At 38.7% G+C, this 21186-nt stretch overlaps 1 long non-coding RNA gene across 2 annotated transcripts in view; it reads left to right on the top strand.

The window, feature by feature from the left end:
• Nucleotides 1-21186, top strand: part of LOC118520425 (uncharacterized) — a 104041-nt gene that overhangs the window by 23733 nt on the left and 59122 nt on the right. For both annotated transcript variants that reach the window (XR_013445534.1, XR_013445535.1), the window contains exon 2: nucleotides 20172-20286. This is a non-coding gene — a long non-coding RNA (uncharacterized LOC118520425). The remainder of the gene's footprint in view (nucleotides 1-20171; nucleotides 20287-21186) is intronic.

The raw sequence follows: 21186 nt of genomic DNA, 5'->3' as shown, positions 1-21186 counted from the left end.
GTAACTGGCAAAGGAAATATTTGACTGCTTTTTTCCTTTGCTGCTTGCATAGACTTGGCAAGGTGTGGGTGGTTTCTTGGGTGGTTTCATCACCCTTATAAGTCCTGGCCAGAGAACAGATGCAGAGATTAGCAGATAAGAGGTGCAGATGACTGAAACCTGAATTAGTTGCTGAACACAAAGCAAAAATGTTTCCTAAATCCAATTAATCAAATACCTAGCAAATATGTGACAGACTAGGTCTAAGTGATAGCCCTTGGCCTTGAGAAATGTATACTCTCTTTATTTTTTTAAGATTTATTTATTTATTTATTAGAGAGCAGAGTGAGCAAGAGAGAGCATGAGCAGTGGGGGGGAGGGGCAGAGGGAGAAGCAGGCTCCCTCAGCAAGGAGCCCAAAGAGGGGCTCCATCCCAGGACCCTGGGATCATGACCTGAGCCAAAAGTAGACGCTTAACCGACTGAGCCACCCAGGTGCCCCGAGAAATGTATACACTTAACAAAACAAGTTGGTGCTGATATATCTGAAATATTCAGATAATTCTTAAATGCTAAACTGTATGAAAACTAACTGTAATTGCATTAGAAGTTCATGGAGAGGAGAGATTTGGGTTTGGAGTTGTCAGCAGTCTGATGGGGGAAATTTAACCTGCAGAGCATCTTTAAGGAAGAATAATATGTATGATTCCTTAATACATTAATTCATTCAACAAATACTTATTTAGTGGCTATGATGCTTTGAACTTCTTTAAATGCTGGAAATACAGCAGTGAACAAAATGGGAAGAAATCCTTGCACACACACAGCTTGCATTCTAATGGAGGGATTTTAGAAAAATTGGGTAAAATATATATTATATCAAATGATAAGTACTGTGGAATTAAAAGAATATTTAGGTTAGTAAGGTAGGCTTAGAGAAAGCTCTAAGAAGTGACATAATCAGATGGTATCCAGCTAACCCTATCTTATAAATGAAGAAATTGAGGCTCAGGGAGGTTAAGTGACATAGCTAAGGTCACCCAGGTTATTAGTGAGAGAGGAATAAAATCCAGGCTTACCACCTCCTAGTCTAGTGTTCTTCCCCATATGTGCACACCTCCAAGATGGTCAAGTCACACAGCTACAAAGGTGTGAGGGGCAGGCACTTTGCATTGGGTAGGGGGAAGTGAAAGGTACGATTAGAAAGGATGGATAATGCCAACTCTGCAAAGCCAGAGAGAGAAGGTTAGATTAGGTGTGCTCCTGGGAAAGACATGAATAAAATGATCCCTAAAACATTTTGGTAGTATTTAGTTGATTACTAATTCATCAGATTAAAAAATGCTTCTCTTATGTGATTACCTTCCTCTCCCTTTTCTTCTTTCTCCTGTAGCTCCCTGAGAAATCAGTCCTTTGTCTAATACTGTTTACCATCAGGTAGAACACTACTGTGTTCTGAGAATATCAAAGACACTCTGCTCCATTTTGTCTTGAAACCAGAAATAAGGCATTTTGGGTAAACACAAATATTTTACTTCAGCTCCACATCTAGGGATTCAACTGCTGGTGATATGAATGTTGAGTGAGAACTAAATCTAGATGTGAAATTGGGTAAAATGAACAAGTTGAATCAAATTGAGAGATGCTGTTACTCATACTTTCTTCATAAATTAGGAATTAAATACTTAAGTTCCTTTGGGAGTCACTGCATAAATTATAAACCAGATCATACATTTCCTTAAGTGCAGCATTCACTATTGCTGATTCATTTTCATTTTAAGTTTCCAACAATTAAGAGGGAGGGAGGGGCAGAGAGAGAGAAAGAGCGAGAAACCACCAACAAAATGCACAAACGAGAATTTATCTGCAGGTATAAAGATGCCATCACAACAAAGTAGGTGCAGAAATAGCTTTAGTTTTTACTTTTCTTTGAGAAAGAACAGGAGCTTCAATACATTATACATTAAATTCAATAACCAGAGAATTATCAATAGGGCAAAACTTATCATTGTAGCTGCTGATAACATGTTAGGTTAGGGCTTACTTTGGCCCAAATCTAAAGTATGTCTTGTTTTGGACAAGAGGGGTATTTTGGAAAGGCCTCAGATGCTTGTGTATAAGATTATAACTGGGGAGTTGTGAACCTTTATTATGTGGGGGTCATGGAATACATTCAAGGACCTAGCCGTGCATTTTGAGGCCCAGGTAAATTTTTAGGAAATGGTCTAAGTCCATGACTCTCCCATTTCAAACATATATTTAACGCAATACAAAAGCTACTTGGGTTTTTTTGCCTTATGATTGGGATGAGGATGGGGATATTAGGTCTAACACTCACTTGTAGGTCATTCATTGCCTGTTGCAATTTTCCCACCAAAAGAGCAGAATCACTTGCATAAGTAATACAGAGTTACTAAACAAGAGCATCTCTCCTACACATTCACTTTATTTCAGGCTTCTGGCTACGTGGGGGTTAATGATCTATGAAATGAAGAGGCCTCTAAGTAGTGAGAAAAATATCTGTCACTGAATTTGAGTATGCTGTTGGAGGTCAGAAGAGGAGTGACCCTCAGGCTTTCATCCAGAATATATAGAATACATACAGCAGGGGCCCAGGGTGGAAGATCTCAAAAGTTGAAGTGCTAGATTATGTATCTCGAGCACAGTAGGTACTTAAAATTTGTGGAATAAATGAATGGAAAGGGAGAAAAGTGCCAAGGAGGACTTCAAACTATGAGGGTCAGCAAAATAATGCCATGACAAGAAATGGGGAAGGCAGGAGGGAAGAGCTGCTTTTGGCAGAAAGACAGTTTCCATTTTGGATACATTACATCTGTGGGGAGACTAATCATGCCAACAGCTACCATGTTGTGCCTCCTCTACCTGCCTGATGGAACCCCTGTTTACTTCTTGAGCCCCTCCTGCACTCAGGGTCTCAGTCATGGCCACTCCTTCTAGCTCTCGGGTTTTCACAAGCCCTTCCTCAGCCTTACTTGGGATCTTGTTCCTACTCTTTCCTTGACCCCATTTTACTCAGACTCAGAGTTTCCTTAAGGAAGACTTTTTTGCCATGCCACCACCAAAATTAACTTCCCTGTTACAATCCTCAGTGTCCTATCTCTAGATGGCTCTTTTATAACACATACCACTCTTGTACTTTTGCAATGATTTGTTCAAGAGCTCGCTTCCCCACTAGATGATAACCTCCATATAGGCAGGGACCTTATCTGTTTTGCTTACTGTTGCTCTCCCAGGGTCTAGCACTGTGACTGTCACATAGTGGGTGCTTGAATAATTGAATGAATATGTGTCAAGCATATATAATTACATATATATGTAATTGACATATAACATATGTTAGTTTCAGGTACACAACATAATGATTTGATATTTATACAGACTGTGAAATGATCACCTAAGTCTATGTGTCAAGCATTTTGCTTTGAAGTATCTCATTTAATCCTCACAATAGCCATATGAGGTAGATACTATTATTAATAACATTTTACAGAGAAGGCACGATAACTTACCCAAAGTTACAGAGCTGGTGTGTAGTAGGATTGGACCTTGAATTCTGGTTTCTCTGGTACCAAAGCTATACTTTTTAATCTCTGGGTTATTCTGCCTCCACCAGATGGTTAAATACATAGGCGCTTGGGAGTACAAGCACAACTGTAAGAAGTCAGAAGGGACACAAAGGAAAGAGTAAGGAGTGTTAGGAAACTGCAGGTTTTTGAGTAGGAAGGGATCTTCAATTTCCTGGAGCCTAAACCTTGATTGCACGGGTGAAGAGAATCAGTCTAGGAGGTTAAATTCCTATGCCAGGGCCACACCACTGGTTGTTCTTTGGAATGTGCTGGATCCCGGGCTCCCAACCTCCAGTTCTGTGCCCCTTTCTATAGGCAGGGCAGATGGGGGCAATGAGGGTGCCAGTCACTTTGACTCCAAGCCCCAAGCTGAAGACAGAGAGAAAGAAAGTAGGAAGGCACTGAAGTGAGTATTGTCGTGAATAAAGTGCTTTATGGGACCTTGTATGGCTCTGATTACACTATAACCATCCTTTGTTGTAGCAACAGAATTGGCTTGCCTTTGATGTCTGTGCCTTAGGTTCCTTTCCCTTCGGTCCCCTGACTTTGCCAGCATGATTGGGGAAGGGAGATGATAGCCATACCTTTGCCTCATGAAAGAATATGGGGTTTCTCCAACACTCTGGGGTTGTCCCTTCCCCCCTCCCCACTGCCCCAGCAATCTTGCCAATGAGGAAACTAAAATCCAGAGAGGTTAAACGATTTTTCACTTTTGGGTAAGAAAGTGGGGTAGCCAAGAAGTAATAAGGAAAGAGGAAAAAGGGGAGGTAAGTTAATCTGTTACCAGAATTAAATTTGGGTTATATGTCCTGTCTTATATATGTCCAGGGTGACATAAGCCTGTCACTTTGACATAGATTTATACATTTCTTGTCCTCAAGAATACCTGGGTGGGCACCTAGCTTCACACTTCCCCTCGGGTCAGACCAATGCCTCCAGAACTCTTTTATCTAATTTGAACCTCTAGGACTGGGCAGGAGTTAGCTTCACCTCAGGAAGAAGGGAGATGCTGCTTCCTTTTCTAGGACCTTCTCCGTAGGGTGTCTGGTGTGTTGTTGGGGCTACCACCGAGCTACCCACATCACTGCCAGGCCCAGCAGAGGGGCATTAGAGATCAGGAGGCCGTGGCTTGGTGCCCTGGTCTGAAATTTATTTATATCAATACCAATGATGCAGACTGCTTTTACTTTATTTCTCTTCCAGGCTCTTCTCTATGTTCAAAGCTTGGCCATTCACGTAGGCATTTCCCTGACATAAAGATGGGCTGCTGTCTTCTCCAAGTTGTTGCCTCCCCGTCCACTCTTGCAGGGTTGTTGTGTGAGAGCTGGTGGGCAAGAGGCAAATAGATGCAACTATGTTGTTATTACTATTATCATTATTATGCATGTTTGATGAAAGCTGAAGTCTAGGTTGGGATAATTTCCCTGAAGTTATGACTAGTGAAAAATTCTCCTACAGTCTGGCCTTTGTAACGTCGTTCTAACAATGCCAGGAATGTATCTGGCATCCGTTTTTATGGAACTCAAAGAGATTAACAGATGTGATCCAATTATCCTCCTAAATCCCTTGATGTAGCAGGCAGCAAGGCCTATCCGCCGAATAGAAATGTTGGATCACCAGGATGGAGGTGAAAGGTTCTTTTCGAGTCATATCTTTATTTGTGCTGGAAACATGAGACTTTTTTGCCTTTCAGCCAGGCCTTGTCTTCGTAGAGCAAGGTGTGCTTGTGGTTTAGCTCAGTCTCCCAAAGACAAACTCTCCCCCTAAGGGACTGTACTTCTCCATACTATAATGAAAGTGGAATAGGAATGCAGTTCTCAAGGTCTACACTTCTTACTCTTTTTTTTTTTGTAGAGAGAGCATGCAAGTGGAGAGGGACAGAGGGAGAGGGAGAGGGAGAGGGAGAGACTCTTAAGCAGGCTCCATGTTCAGCATGGAGCCCAATACAGGGCTTGATCTCACAACCCTAAGATCATGACCTGAGCTGAAATCAAGAGTTGGATGCTCAACCAACTGAACCGCCCAGGCACCCCTACACTTATTCTACTTGCTTATAGGATAAAATAAAATAAAATCAGAACCTGAGCCAGAATGTTCTAGAGTTCCTTACCTTAAAAGCCACTGAAAAACAGGATGCATGTGTTTGAGGCTTATTATTTGGGCTGGCATATGATTTATCTTGCCAAACATGGCACTCTTACCCCACAAGAGGCTTAACTGTCCTGGGTAAACCAGGGTCGTGTATTCACTCTACTAACAATGGTGGTGGCAGTGGAGTGTAATTTCCCAGTGCTTGGCACATTTCATTCCTCAAGCTAATATGTAATAAAGCCCCATTGTAGGTGCTGTGAGAGAAATAGATACACATCTTCTACCCTCAAGGAGTTTACAGTGTTGAGAAAGAGATGGCTATTACTGAGTCAAAACAATACTGAAACAATACTGGTTATGTTCTTATTTTAGTCTCTGTTCTCATGATGTTAATCTTATAGATTATCTGTACTTCCTTATTTGAAAGGAAATGCTGTAGTATCTTTGTTAACATCATTTAGTGAGATATATTTTACAGAAATTCGTTCTCTTTATGAAATGTTTTTCTTTTCTAGTTGACTTTAGGGATTTTTTTTTTTCAACTATATTCTTATGGGCCAGAACAATACGAGGTCTGACAGAAATATTTTAACAATTAAATAAGGAATTTTTTTTCACAAAATTGTATTCACTTATGTAAGCAAACATATTATCTTATGTAGCACTTTCCAGTTTACAAATTAACATAAATAGTCATTCAAATATTCACTGGGGCAGGGGCCTTCTCTGTCTTGTTCATAAGGAAAACTCTAGCACCTAGAACAATGTCTGGTACATTGGGGCTACTTAACAAATACTTGAAATGAGTAAATTTCCTATAATATTTGTATTTATTTTGTCCAGGGGGTCATTTGTTCAAATAAACCCTTACTTAGATTTAGCAAAGAAAACTGATTATAGTAGAATTTTTGCAGCTAAAAAGGGGGCATGGCTGTGAGGTTCATACTCCCATCTTTTATAACCCCCATTCTTTGGAGCAGATATGAAAACTCATCAAAGATAGGAAACCATGGAGAATAGAGCATTAGATCACATAAAGGCAGAGAGCTCATTTTGTCCACAGATGAAGAAAATGAAGCTCAGTGGGTTTAAAAAAATGCTGAAGGCTGTTTGTTGTCGTGACACGACCAGGCAGAGATTTTCCTGTTATAGCCAGAGCTAGATTAAGAGGAGTGAGAGGTAGGTTAGCCTGGCAGCTCTGGAGAAAGTCAGTTTACCTGGGAGCTGTACATTACTGAGAACATAACAGAAGGTAACAGGGAAGAAAAGATATATACCAGAACTCTTCCCTGAAAGACTACTGACTTTGTTGGAAGAAATATTGTACTAAGTCATGGGCATGAGAGGTTGAGGTCCCCTCAAGTGGTGTGTTTGGGAAACTCAAATAAATAGTTCTGACTGAAACTGCTTTCAAGGGAGGATGAATCGGGGTTTGTGTCATTGGTTTGAGTTTGTAGATTTGGGGCCAGACTTGCTGATCGTAGAGCTGAGGAGAGTGCTTTCCTTCCAATAAACGTTGAATATTTCTTTAAAGAATCTCAGTGTGAAAGAGTGCTAAATAATTGCCTCTTCAGGATTCAGAAGTCTGGGTCCAGTCCAGATGGTCAAACTCTGACTTTCTCATTTGGAAGTTGGGAATTGAGACCCTTCCTCTTTAGAAAAAAAAGTATGTTAGATTTATCACAACAGAAATATGTTGTGATATTGTAATCATCCAGATAAACAGAGATTGCAAGGTTTTTTTTTTCTAATATTGTCCTCACTGAAAGAAGGTAAGAGTATACCAACCTGATAATAGCTTTTAAAGAAACCGTAATTTTGGACCACTTAAAAAAGTTTAAAATTGGCTTCAGTCTGCAAAAATCAATTAGTCAATATTACTGAATGTTTCTTATGCTATTATAGTAATATTTTCAAACATTTTTGATTATAGCATACTGTAAGAAATACATTTGATATCACAGTATACATATATGTAAATATAATTGAAAAAACCCCAAAGTATTATGAAATGGTTCTTACTTTTACTATGTATTGCACTTTTATGTTTTTTATTTTATTCTGTTTTGTTTAAAAAGTGCTGGTCATGACCCTTTAAAATGATATCATGACTGTCTAATGAGTCATTACACAAAATGTAAAAAGCAATGCTATAAACAATATGAGAGGAATTGAAGGTAAAGTTCCTAAGAGAGAGAGACTTGTAGTCTACTTGGGGAGAGAATACTAACTTACAAACCATTGGAGCATATTTTTTCTTTATTAAGTTTTTAATTTATTTTAGTTAAAAAAATTTTTAAAAGATTTTATTTATTTACCTGAGAAAGAGAGAGAGAGCACAAGCAGAGGGAGGGGCAGAGGGACAAGCAGACTCCCCACTGAGTGCAGAGCCCAATGCAGGGCCCAATCCTAGGACCCTGAGATCATGACCTGAGGTCAACTCAGATGCCTAACTGACTGAGCCACCCAGGCACCACTTTTAAGTTTTTTTATTTCAGGTGCAGTGATTCAGCAATTCTATACGTTACTCAGTGCTCACCATGATAAATGTACTCTTAATCCCCTTCACCTATTTTACCCATCCCCTCTCCCTGCCTCCCCTCTGGTAACCCTCTGTTTGTTCTCAGTAGATAAGAGTCTGTTTCTTGGTTTCTCTTTCTCTTTTTGTTTTTCCTTTGCTTGTTTGTTTTGTTTCTTAAATTCCACATATGTGTGAAATCATATGGTATTTGTCTGACTGACCTATTTCGCTTAGCATTATACTCTCTAGCTCTATTCATGCTGTTGGAAATGGCAAGACTTCATTCTCTTTTATGGCTGAATAGTATTCCATCATATATATATATATACACACCATGTCTTCTTTATCCATTCGTCTGTCAGTGGACACTTGGGCTGTTTCCATAGTTTGGGTCTTGTAAGTAATGCTGCAGTAAACATAGGGGTGTATATATTCCTTCAAATTAATGTTTTGTATTCTCTGGGTAAATACCCAATAGTGTAATTACTGGATCATAAAAAATTAATTTTTTGAGGAGCCTCTATACTGTTTCCCACAGTGACTGAGCTAGTTTGCATTCCCACCAATAATGCATGAGGGTTCCTTTTTCTCCACATCCTTGCCAACACTTGTTTCTTGTGTTTTTGGTTTTAGCTATTCTGGTAGGTGTGAGGTGATATTTCATTGTAGTTTTGATTTGCATTTCCCTGATGATGAGTGATGTTGAGCATCTTTTCATGTCTGTGGCCATCTGGATGTCTTCTTTGAAGAATGTCTATTCATATCTTCTGCCTTTTTTCTTTTCTTATTTTTTTAGAGAGAGAGGCAGAGGGAGAGGGAGAGAGAGAATCTTAAGCAGGCTCCACACCTAGCGCAGAGTCCGACGTGGGTCTTGATCTCACAACCCTGAGATCATGACCTGAGCTGAAATCAAGAGTCAGACGCTTAACTGACTGAGCCACCCAGGTGCCCCACTTCTGCCCATTTTTAACTGGATTATTTGGGGGGGGGGTTGGTGCTGAGCTATATAAATTCTTTATATATTTTGGATACTAACCCTTTATTGGATATCATTTGCAAATATCTTCTCCCACTCAGTAGGCTGTCCTTTAGTTTTGTTGCAGAAGCTTTTTATTTTGATGTAGTCCCAATAGTTTATTTTTGCTTTCATTTCCTTTGCCTCAGGAGACATACCTGGAAAAATGTTGCTGTGGCCAATGTCAGAGAAATTACTGCCTTTGGAGCATATTTTAAGACTATGATTCATTGGTTGCTAAATTGCATGATGCAGTTTAAGAATGATAGATGTTCAGCTTTTATCTGTGTATTTTCTGTGTTGAAATACACAGATCTAAGACAAAGAAGACCACTTTTACAAAGTATGCTTATTTTATACTGTATTTCATATTTCTTAGATGTACCTATTTACATCTTCTTACATCTCTGAAACTGGGGGTATATCTTACAATTGATGATATTTTACAATAACTACTTTTTGGGCCCCTAATTCATTGTCAGTGCCTGGCCATGTGCAACTGTGGTTGTCATTGCTGGTGACATGACTGGACAACTGAAACCCTTCACATTTCAGTCTATAAACCGTTTAAGGAAGGAATAGGGATTTTTTTTTCTGATAAGGAATTCAGTCTGGTAAGATCAAGTGTCAGCATCAAAATTAACAGAACATTGTTAGTGGCTTGAAGAAGAATCTCAGAAGCAACGATGGTGCATACTTCCAAAATAAAAGGCTGTCTCAGTAATACCACTGTTGACATAGAAGTCAATGTTATGTGGAAAATATTAACATCATGTTCTTTTTCATGATGTTGGTGGTGGTCACACAACTAAATCCATTTGTCAAAGCTCATTGAATTGTGTGCTTAATATTGGTATTTTTGTATGTAAATTGTACATTACTAAAGCTGACCAAAAAAAGCAAATAGAAAATTGATGGTATCTTAGATTTTATGAAATATGGATTTTTCTCTATTTTTAAAACTATATTTAAAATTGTATTTAAAATATAGAGAATAACAAGAGCAGAAAGAGGGAGCAATTACTTATATTTCACCACACAAAAATAACCATTTAAAAATGTTAGATTTTTTTTCCCCTATTAATGGTCTTTTACATTTTTCCCCATGTGTGGTTGTATCATAAATGACATTCCTAACTCACTTCCTTGTGGAATTGATGTTAGAAACTATACAAACTGAATGAGAGGGTTTCATGGCGTTCCTAGTTGTTGATCTTATTTATGCTGATATATCCAAAAAAGTTCTTCATGTTTGGGTTCTTGTAACATCTCTGTGAAAGGTGAATCAAAGACCTGGAAATATTTATAGTAATTATTTTAAATCATGTGTCCCAAAGACGCTAAATTTGATCATTGAGAAAGAACTCTAGTACAGAACTAAACTATATTATCTAGAGGAAATGTTGGAACCAAGGCCCGAAGATAGGAATCATTAGATACTGAGCTATATAATAGTTGGTAGGAGTGAACCTTGTTGAGAGTGGCTTTGTGGAACCTTTCAGTTTAATTTTTTTATTGGCTTAGAAAATTTACATAACTGATAATAATAGGCTTTCCTCAGCAATAAAGGGATTTGCAGTGACATAAATCGAATCATTCCCCATGTGCCTTCCTGTTCATACCTGCCTTATAAAGTTAGATAAGGGGAGATGGCTTCAGCATGTTTGCATATCGCTTTGTGGTCATAAGCTGAGGCTTAGCAAGGGTTGGGGTGAGGAAGTTTTAAGGGGGAAGGTCTAGACTCCAGCCCTTAGAATACAGAGCTATTCAGACACTGAATTTTTGATGCACCTTGCTTTGTATAATAAATTCTTATAGCTGTGAATAGAGTGAAAGGGAGGCCTCCTTGGGATCGGGTGACCTGTCCTAAGAGCCAGGTGGAGGCCAGTGTTCCTGAGGGCAGAGTAGGGGTGGAGGAAAGTGGGTTCCAGATATGATCCCCTTCTGCTGCTGACAGAGGACAGTAGCTTCTCAATATGGAGACACTTATTCTAAGGCTACAGACTTCTGATCTCTAGTTCCTGAACCCTGGGTCTCTCTGTCTTCCAGTAAGAACTTAGTGTAAGTTTCTTTCTTGAGTGACTACTGTATACTCGGGGCCTTTCATAGTTCATCTCATTTAACCCTTAGAACTACAAGAGACAAGTCTTTCTCATTTCCATATCAGAGATAAGGAAGCCAAGGCCTAAGAAAGTTGAGGATCTTGCCCAAAACCACATGGCTAGTCAGTGAAAACTTGGACTCCCTTTACTATCACATGGGGAATTTCTTTCTGTTCCTTTTGAGAAAAGGAGCCAATACCTTTCAACTGGGATAAGAGAAAGGAATCTGATCTCATCACCCATGCTCCATGTAAATTTATTTTTTCAGCTTCATTTCCCTCAAAATTTTAAAGAATTCAGTCCTCTCTCTTCTATTCTTATGGTGTAAGAGCTTGGACAAGTCCCCCTTTTCCCTTTTCCTATAAGAAAGAAAAAAGTTACCCAAAGAAACTTTAAGCCAGTTACTTTACTTCTTTAAGCCTTAGTTTGTCTATCTGTAAAATGGGGACAACAACGATACTGATTTCATAGGCTGCCGTGGAAGTTGGGTGGAGATAGTGTGTGTAGAGCTGTGAATAAAGTCAGGATTCTAGATTGTTGTTATTACCGCTACTGTGTTTAGAGAATTGTTTCGCACACAAAGGGAAGTGGGGACAGAAGTTTGTATGTAGAAATACTTTCCCCTTACTTCTTGTACTTAAACTTGATGAAAAGAGAACATCAGGGCTGATATTTTTACCTGAAAAATTCTTCTAACTCCCTTGCTTTCTGTTTTGAGAGTAGGGAAATGAATTTAGAGAAAATTCTGTAGCCATGAAGACTATTGATTGAAGATGCTATAGGAAATGTGTTCAGTTTTTTCTCAGCCTGGTTTGGTTAAACAATGAAAGGAAAGCCTTTTGCTGTCATTCAGTGCTGGAATAGAAAATATAACCAGAGCTTTGAAATATGAAAGGTGTTAATATTTGTATGTATCTAAATTAAAGTAATTTTTTTGGTGTTGTGTAATTACTAAATGCCCCTTTGCCCCTCTTTTTTTTTTTTGTATCAGAGTAAGAAGGAAAGGCTGTGTATTTGAGATATAGATCTTCCCATTGGTGCATTTGTAATTAAAAGACCTGTATTAACAGCACAGCTTCCATTTAGAATTTTTTAATTCGACAAGCATTTGTTGCAAAGCACTGTATTGCAGGGAAGGGAAGATGACTAAAGACCCAGTCTCTGCAAAGTAGTAATTTAAGGAAGGAAGAACATCACGTGTGCACAGCTGATTGGGAAAGGAAGATCGGCCCGTATGCTAGGCAAAGAGCTTTGCCTACTATGGGCTGCTGGTGGCAGGAGCTCTGCTCTGCCTCTTCTGAGGATTAAGGGTGTGTGACCACTGGGACCCTCACGTGAGATGCCTTCTGGCCTGGCCTCCCTTCCAAAAATACTTTCCTTTCAATGAACCAAACTTAGTTCACCTCTCTTGGTAGTGTTTTCATCCAGCTGGGGTTTGGTGGTTTTACTGCAGCAACTTGTTTTATGGTTTGAGTTTTGCCTTTGATTATGTAATCTTCGACTATTTTATCATTGTTCACTTCCCTTTTCTTTCACTTTGAGATGCAGAATAAGATAGCTCATGTACAGTGATGAGAAATGTAGCGAGTGAATATGGGAATAAATGGAATTTGTAGCTACTGTAAAAGGTGACAGGCTGTGTCCCTAACAAGGAAGATTTCTGTGTCTCCTCCAGACAGCCCTGCCCAAGGAAGGCCTCTAGCTTTTTCAGAGCCGCTTGGCTGATGGAGAAGCTCCAGTCCTACATCTGATAAATTAGAAAGACCCTTCCACCTTCGCAAACTATCTTTCCAGGTAATTCAGGAGATCCAGAGAATAGCTTCCTTGCAAGAGGGCAGTAAGCTAGTCCTAAAGATAGCTCACGGTAATTTCTAGATAATGCTATTTTCTTACTTCCAGAGCAATTCAGAGACTGTCACAAGAGCTTTGTCGAGTATCCTCAGTGCACAGTCCAAGCCAAATGAAATCTCCCAATTAGAACATTGAAGCTTTGATGCCAATTAAAAATAAATGATGCTGTTTATGATGGAGTTGTACATGGATCTGAGGGAGGAGGAATAGACCAGAAAGAGGGACATTAAAAGCTTGATATTTAAAAATATGAGCAAACTTCATTAATAAATGAATGAATATTTCAGAGAATATAGTTGCTGAGCTCGAGCCTAAAATTCTAACAGGGAATTCAAGGTTTTCAAGTGATAAGTTCATTAATATGAAAAGGAGGTCGAATGGGAAATGTGTAAAGGTTATGATTTTTGAGGTTACAAAGTTGAAGTGTTTTAAGGACAGAAGAAAAATTCAGCTGTGTTTCCAGTTGGCAATATATTGCAAATTGTTGTTCAGGTAGATCAGCTTTGGTTATACCCAAACACAGAGCTTCTCAAAAGATCTAGTTTCTGGTTTCCCAAAAAATCAGAAAGCAATTAATGTGTTTAGGTTTATATTGATACTGCTGGATGCCAATAGGATGGTTTCCCATTTATCTTCTCAAGAAGGCTTACTTTTTCTTTTGGTAACTGAGGACCTCTACATATCCTTGAGCAGAGAGATGCTACCTAAAATGTCCTCCATTTTACTTTTTAAACAAATTTACCTTTTTGAATGTCTAGTTCTCTTGTAGTTCCCAGTATAAAGTCATCCAGAGCATTCTTTTAATGTCAATCACAACTCTCTTTAAAAAAGATTTTACTTATTTATTAGAGAGAGAGAGAGAGAGAGCGCACACAAGTGCAGAGGAGGGGCAGAGGGAGAGGGTGAAGCAGGCTCCCTGCTCTGCAGGGCTTGATCCCAGGACCCTGAGATCATGACCTGAGCCGAAGGCAGATGCTTAGACTGAGCCACCAAGGTACCCCTCAATCACAACGTTTAACCATGAGTATGAGAAACCCTCTTCAGTTTATTGATTTCTTACTTCTACTGACATATAGTCCTGCTATTCTAGATCACACATGGCATCAAGTGGAGTGGAGACATTTCTTTTCAGACAAGCTCTGAAAGAATGAAAGGAAAAACTTTCCTTAAATGTGAACAGAGAAGCCATGGATGGTGAACTATTTCCCCTAAATTATAAAGCAATTATATTTCCTGTTTCAAAACAAAGTGCACCGGGGCATGTTTTCTTTTCTATTACATTTCTAATAAAATCTTATGTGGGAAGAGACAGAGCAATAGAAATTATTTTCCAGAAACACCAGATGTTGACCCACCTGTCTGATTACTGTTAAGAGGTCTAATCTTGTAGTTAGGTAAATACCTTAATTAAATCACATGCCATCCCTGCATCGTTAGAATAAGTCAAAAGCTGAAATTCTGTTCAGAAATGTGAGTGTGTTGGTTTGTATACTGTAGACTATTCATATACTGCTCATATACATGTAAGCATCCACCAAGAACTACTATGTCATTTTTGCAAAGCCGGATTCCAGGTTTGCTGCTCATCAACACTGAGCCACCTTGGGCCTCCATTCCCTAATTTGGGATAATCCTGTCCATTTAATAAACTGGTTCTGCATATGAAATGACACACTGCATATAAAGCTGCTGGTGCCTAGGGACCACTCAGTAGAGGTTAGCTGCTCTCTGTCTCTCCTTCCTTCTGTTATAATATTGAAGCAATCTCCCTTAAACATTGTTACCACCTTATTTATTAGCTGAAGTGCCTACAGTAATGATTCATTCTTTTATTCAACGTTCATTCGAAAATATTAACTTAATATTATGTTTATGCAAAAATGGATAAAGACATGATCTCTGCTTCCAAGAAGTTCATAGTCTAATGTGCCAAATTGATTATGGAATTTAAAGCTGTCTTTTAACTAAGTTGCAGATATCTGTTTCCCATTTCAAGTACGTCATCTTTCCTTATTGAGTTACAGGGTCCCTCTCAGGGATAATCAACGTTGGCTGAACACCAGAACCACATGGGGCATTTTCTTAAAAACATTAATGCCTGGGCCCTACCTGGATCAGTGACGTTAGAACTCCAGGTATGGGTGTGTTTAAAAAGTTTCCAGGTGCAATTAGAGATGGGAATTACTGGGCTAGAGCCAAGCCAAACTTGACCTCCAGGCCTTATTCCACTTGTCACTCCTTTGTTCTCCTTACATTCGAGTGCACCATTCCTTTCTCTTTTCTCTGTCACTGTCACGCATGACCTTCAGAACGCAGCTTCAAATACACCGTTCTATGATTCACACCCTAGATTATGGTCCCTGTTCTGTGTGGTGCCCTCTTTACTTCTATGCCCTATTTTTCCATTTGGACATATCGACAAACAAAATTTATAAACATTTTCTTTGACTTTTGCTTTTGTGTGTTTTATTTCCCAAATCAGTGTGGAAGCTTCTTGTGGAAGAGGTCAATGGTCTGTTTTTTTGGGCACCATTTCACAGTATTTTTATACTGCTTGAGGCTGCTGTGGGCACTCCACAAATGGTTTCGGCCAACTGACTCACTTCTGGTAAGCTGACTTCTTCCTCCGGCCTCTTCTGGGGTTAGCAGCTGTGGAATCTCAACATGAATTATTGAACTCTTAACTTGATTTTCCCAACTCCAAATTTTAATCTCTTTCATCAGTCAGTTGTTTGGAATTTAATCTTCCTTCCTTCCCACTAGTCCAAATGAAATATGTAAAAATGTCTTATCTTTAGGCAATTTTGGGGAAGGTACCTGCATTAATGAAATCCAAATATAATAAAAGCTATAGCACTGAACCATACTCTGGTAAGCGTCTTGAAGGCAGGGACCAGGTCATATTTCTCTTTGTGTCCCAGACACATGGACAAGTACCTGGCATACAACAGGTTCTAGTCAAGATTTGTTGAATTAATTGCTTTAGTCTTTTGGTCAAATTAAACTTCATTAACAGAGACATTCTGAATTCATCTGTCTTGCAGATTATTTGGAAAATCGGATGCATTTCTAATAGCAAATTTTCTCTGCATTTATCTTCTTATTACTCATAAGTTCTGGGAATCTGACTTTCCTGTTTTATTTATTTATTTATTTATTTAAAGATTTTATTCATTTATTTGACAGAAAGAGACACAGCGAGAGAGGGAACACAAGCAGGGAGAGTGAGAGAGGGAGAAGCAGGCTTCCCGCTGAGCAGGGAGCCCGATGTGGGGCTCGATCCCAGGACCCTGGGATCATGACCTGAGCTGAAGGCAGATGCTTAACAGCTGAGCCACCCAGGCGCCCCTGACTTTCCTGTTTTATATTACTGTGCCTCCCTTAGCTTTTCAGTTCACTGACATTCTTTTGAATTTTGTGTTGGCTCATGTTGGTCATTGATCTGTCTGGCTGTCTGTGGATATGAATATCTAACACCATACCTAAACAGGGCTATTTTGAGTTATTGTATTTAATGCACTTAATTTATTCCCTGAACCTTATTAAAGAAAACATGGAAAATGTGAAAAAGTAAAATGTCTGTCAACTATTCGCTCAAAGCCCATCACTGGGAGTTTTTTGGTGAATTTCTTGTATCTGTGCATTTTTAAAGCAGAATTGTGATCCAAAATTCAACTGTTCACTCAATTTTATAATTCGATTTATTTCTTAATATTTTAAATTAAGTATTTTCAAGGGTTTATAAACCTTTTGTTAAGTTCTATTGTATACTAATATATAGGTATATAATAATTTTAATAAATCATTGTCTTGTTGAACTTTTGGATTATACTTTTTTATTACTGTAAATAATCCTGTGATGATCATCTTCATGCATAAAGAATTTTCTATAAATAGCATTATGTTCTAGTAGCTGTGGCCAGGAGTATGAGCATTTTCAAGTTCTTGATACATGTGAATAAATTCCTTCCCCAAAGATTGTAATCTCCCACAGCCTTGATAATAGTGCATCAGTATTTCCCCTTTTAATGAACTCTTGTCAGATTTGAGGACTTATTTATTTATATATTTATTTTGAGGGCAGGGTGGGGGGGAAATCCCAAGCAGGCTCCACACTCAGCATGGAGCCTGACGTGGGGATCGATCTCACCACCCCAAGATCATGACCTGAGCTGAAGCCAGGAGTCATATGCTTAACCGACTGAGCCACCCAGGTGTCCCTGAGGACTTATTTTTAATATCAAAAGGATAATTTTTATTCTATTTAAGATTCCCCCTACAGAGTCCCGCGGTGCACATGTCTTTATGATTTTACTCCATTCACTTTGGCATATTGCCACAGCTACGTGTGAATCTTTCCTCACCGATACTACCCGGATGCAGTTGTTGATAGGAAGAAACAGGTTACTTGGCTTGGTTTGAATGTGTTGCTATGAGTGTACGATAGGGGCTGGTTGGAGTGTGCACTGTGGATTGCCTAATAGAGATGCTTGAGCCACCATGTCACATATGTGTTAGTATATGTCCTTATAGGTTGAGAATATCCCCAAAGAGAAATTGAAGCTTAATTCTTTGGCTGGAATTCTTTACACAGGAGTTTGGGTATACAAACTAGAGAAAGCTGTAAAAGCATCTATGGGCATCTACAGGCTCCTAAAAATGGAGTTAAATGTTTTTTTTTTTTATGATAAAAGGCAATGTGGGCTCTTTGGATGACTTCAGTTGACTCTGTTTATATCTTCAAGCCACTTCCATATTCCATTGTAATGGTTGGATCCATTGTCACACCAAAAGAGATGAAATATGGATTTGGTTTTGGCAACGGGGTTGCTGGTATCGTCAGAAGAAATTTTACTTAGGGCCATGGTCAAATTGGGTGAAGCACTGGTTTTTAATGTATCATGAAAGTAGACCAGATATCCATTAGAGTAGTGCTACGTGGGGAGAGAGAGTTTATAGAAAAATATGAGATATTCATTTTCAAGGCACTAGTCATATGTCACATCTTCTCTGGAGCCTTGTCTGGCCACTCTAACTCCTGTTCGTTCTCCTGCAGCACTTGGCCCCTCCCGCTTTTGTAGCAGTAACACTGCATTAGAGTTACTTGTTTACATGACTGCTTCCCCCCTACCCAATTATGGTCTTGTAGACAAGATAATGTTATATATTGTATCCCCAAAACACTGTAGAGCCATGTAGTTCCTCATAGGGTCTGACATTCAGTAGGTGACTGATCATTGATTAGTGAATGATGGAAACAGGGAGATGTAGGAAGAAATGGCAAATAATCTTAAATGGATGTATCTTAATAGTGTGTATCTTAAATTAGCTTTTTTAGTCAAAACAGATAATATGGAAATGTGCTTCTCACTTGGTAGATGAGGAAGTGGGTCAGAGCAGAGGTAAAGTGACTTCCTCAAGTGTCACAGCTGACTCAAGCACAAAGCCAGGTTCAGCGTGTAGATACTTCTCAGTTCCATGTTTTTTTCAATCTGCCTCAATGTAATTCACTGTAGAATAGTGGATGAATATAAGTTATTTTCTGATTATGTGGGGAAAACACCCTGCAAAATAAGCTTCCTTCATATTATGGGGCATGTTGATTCCTTCTGGCATATTTTGGAATAATGCAAATGGAGAAACACCCTCAGTCAGTGTAAGATTCACGGTATTTTGGGACTTCATAAAGAAGATTGAAGAACTGAATCTTCTCAGGGGAGGACTTTATAAAAATTGTAATGTTTTAGTGTTAATGTCACATGCTGATGACTTTTAGTGAGTGCTATATTTGAACAAATGTCACACCTATATTTATACTTCATCATTTTTTGTGAGTTAATTAGTTGAGTAAACTCACATAATAACAAATAAAACTGTGTTTGACCCATTGTGTAGGAAGTGCTCAATATTTTTGTTTTTCTTTTTTTTCTTAATACAACATTATTTAATGAGATTTTTTTTTCTGTCCTGAGACATTCAGAGGAAGCAATTGTAATGCTTTTTAAAAGTAGCTAGAAGAAGCAATTGACAATATAAGAGAAGTTATTTTGAGCAAAGGGAGGTTCCAGTAGAGAAAGTTGACCTACTATAAGCCAGTCAGTTCATACTCTTGACAGGTTGCTGTATCAGGCTTTGATGATTAGGATTCTATTGGGCCTTAGAGGGGGATGGTCCATTAAGTAAATTGTTCTCTTTCTCTCTCTCTCTTCTCCTTTCAAAAGTAGACACTGGAATAAACCAGTAGAGGAGGGTCACAGGAGAACCAGGCAGTACTCCTGGTTTTTCTAGTCACTTAAAGGCATCAGGTAGACACCGTGGACACAAAAGAGGCAAAACCAAAACAACAAAAATAAACTTTTTATCTTCCAAGAACTGGAAAGTGACATCTGAGAATGGCAGTGGAGAGGGACTAAGGCAAAGATCATGGGGGTGTGAGGGATCATGGACCCATAAATAAACTCTGTGTTCCACATGGGTTTCTGTCTGGTCTGTCTTCCATGTTTTCCATCCAGACAGCCTCCATGTCCTTCGGTTTCTCCATTAGTAAAAAGAAGATGAATGACAAAAGAAGGTTCCTTGCTTGGTCTTTTGGAATAAGATAAGGGAATGTGCCATTAGCTAAGATGTCCATTAATCTAACCATCACCATAGTTCTAGCTTATGGTTTTAATTAGCATTATTTTCTTTGATTATATTTAATTACCCTTATAAGCCCTAAGCACTTTGGCAGGGATATGGTAGAGAAAGTTACTATAAACCAAATTATGATTTTTATTGCTATAATTGCAGTTGAATCCCATGACATCAATTAAATCCTCATTTCTTATTTCCTTGGTTCATGTGATCATCATTCTAGGTATGTATAAAATCTCAGTGTGGCATAATTATGTAATTCCTTAAACAAAGGAGCTCTAGTATCCTGGTTAGGAGAGGCAGGAGTCTAAAACCTTGCTGGTTACAATACCGGAAGCATTGTGAGAGCCTAAACTGTGTCTTTTTTCCTTGTTCTTTCTCCACATCATGTAGCTCAGACCAAGGAACAGAAAAGAAGTTTAGTAAGTGGTTCCTATGGAGACACTGATGCTTGATCTACCCAGTTACCTCCGTGTTCAATTACTGATGGTCTGTCGCAACTTGACAGGTAGGTTTAAGTCTACGTTCAAGTTTCAAATAGCACTGAAGTAATAAAATCTGCAGAATCAGAGTTCCAGGATATGTTAGGGTAATTACTCTTAGCTGCCACAACAAATAAAACCTTGACATTTCAGGGGCTTACCAAATGAGTGCTTATTTCTTCTTATTACCTATTCCATTTTGCCGCTATAGAATTTGGAACATGTGGTTTCTGTGTTGGGTATGGGCGGGAAAACGGAGATGGTAGAGGTGCATTGGCTCTCAGTGGCCTTGGCCTGGGAGTGACATGCATTTCCACTCAGAGTCCTTGGGCTAGAATTAGTTATATGACCCCAGACGTACTGTGAAATATAGGGGAGTTTGTGGAATATTTGATGAGCACTAACTGTCTTTGACACATTAGGATTTCTGTGGAGCACTGGGGGTTCCACTGTAGCTTTAGGTACTGACCTGTGAATGCCAAATAATGTAAACATACAGATGAGCCAGACTTTTTGTTCTGTGGGAAATTCTTTTTTTTTTTAACTTAAAAATTTATTTTTTAGCAAAATAGAATTGACATGTAACATTATATTAATTTCAGATGTACACGATTTGATACATGTATATATGCAGTGAAATAGACACCACAATAAGTCCAATTAATATTTGTCACCATAGTTATAATTTTTTTATGATGAGAACTTTTAAGATTGCCCTTTTAGCAACTTTCAAATATACAGTATAGTATTATTAACTGTAGTTACCAAATTGTACATTATATCCCCGTGATTTATTTATTTTATAACTAGAAGTTTGTACCTTTTGATGCCCTTCACCCATTTTGCATACCCACACCCCCTGCCTCTGATAACCACCAGTTTGTTCTCTGTATCTAGGAGTTCAATTTTTTTTTTTTTAATTCCAC

Source organism: Halichoerus grypus, chromosome 2 (assembly GCF_964656455.1).
Source record: "Halichoerus grypus chromosome 2, mHalGry1.hap1.1, whole genome shotgun sequence".
In the NCBI taxonomy this organism is placed as follows: Eukaryota; Metazoa; Chordata; class Mammalia; order Carnivora; family Phocidae; genus Halichoerus; species Halichoerus grypus.
The sequence above is the reverse complement of the archived record's forward strand: the minus strand, read 5'-3'. Positions and strand labels throughout refer to the sequence as shown.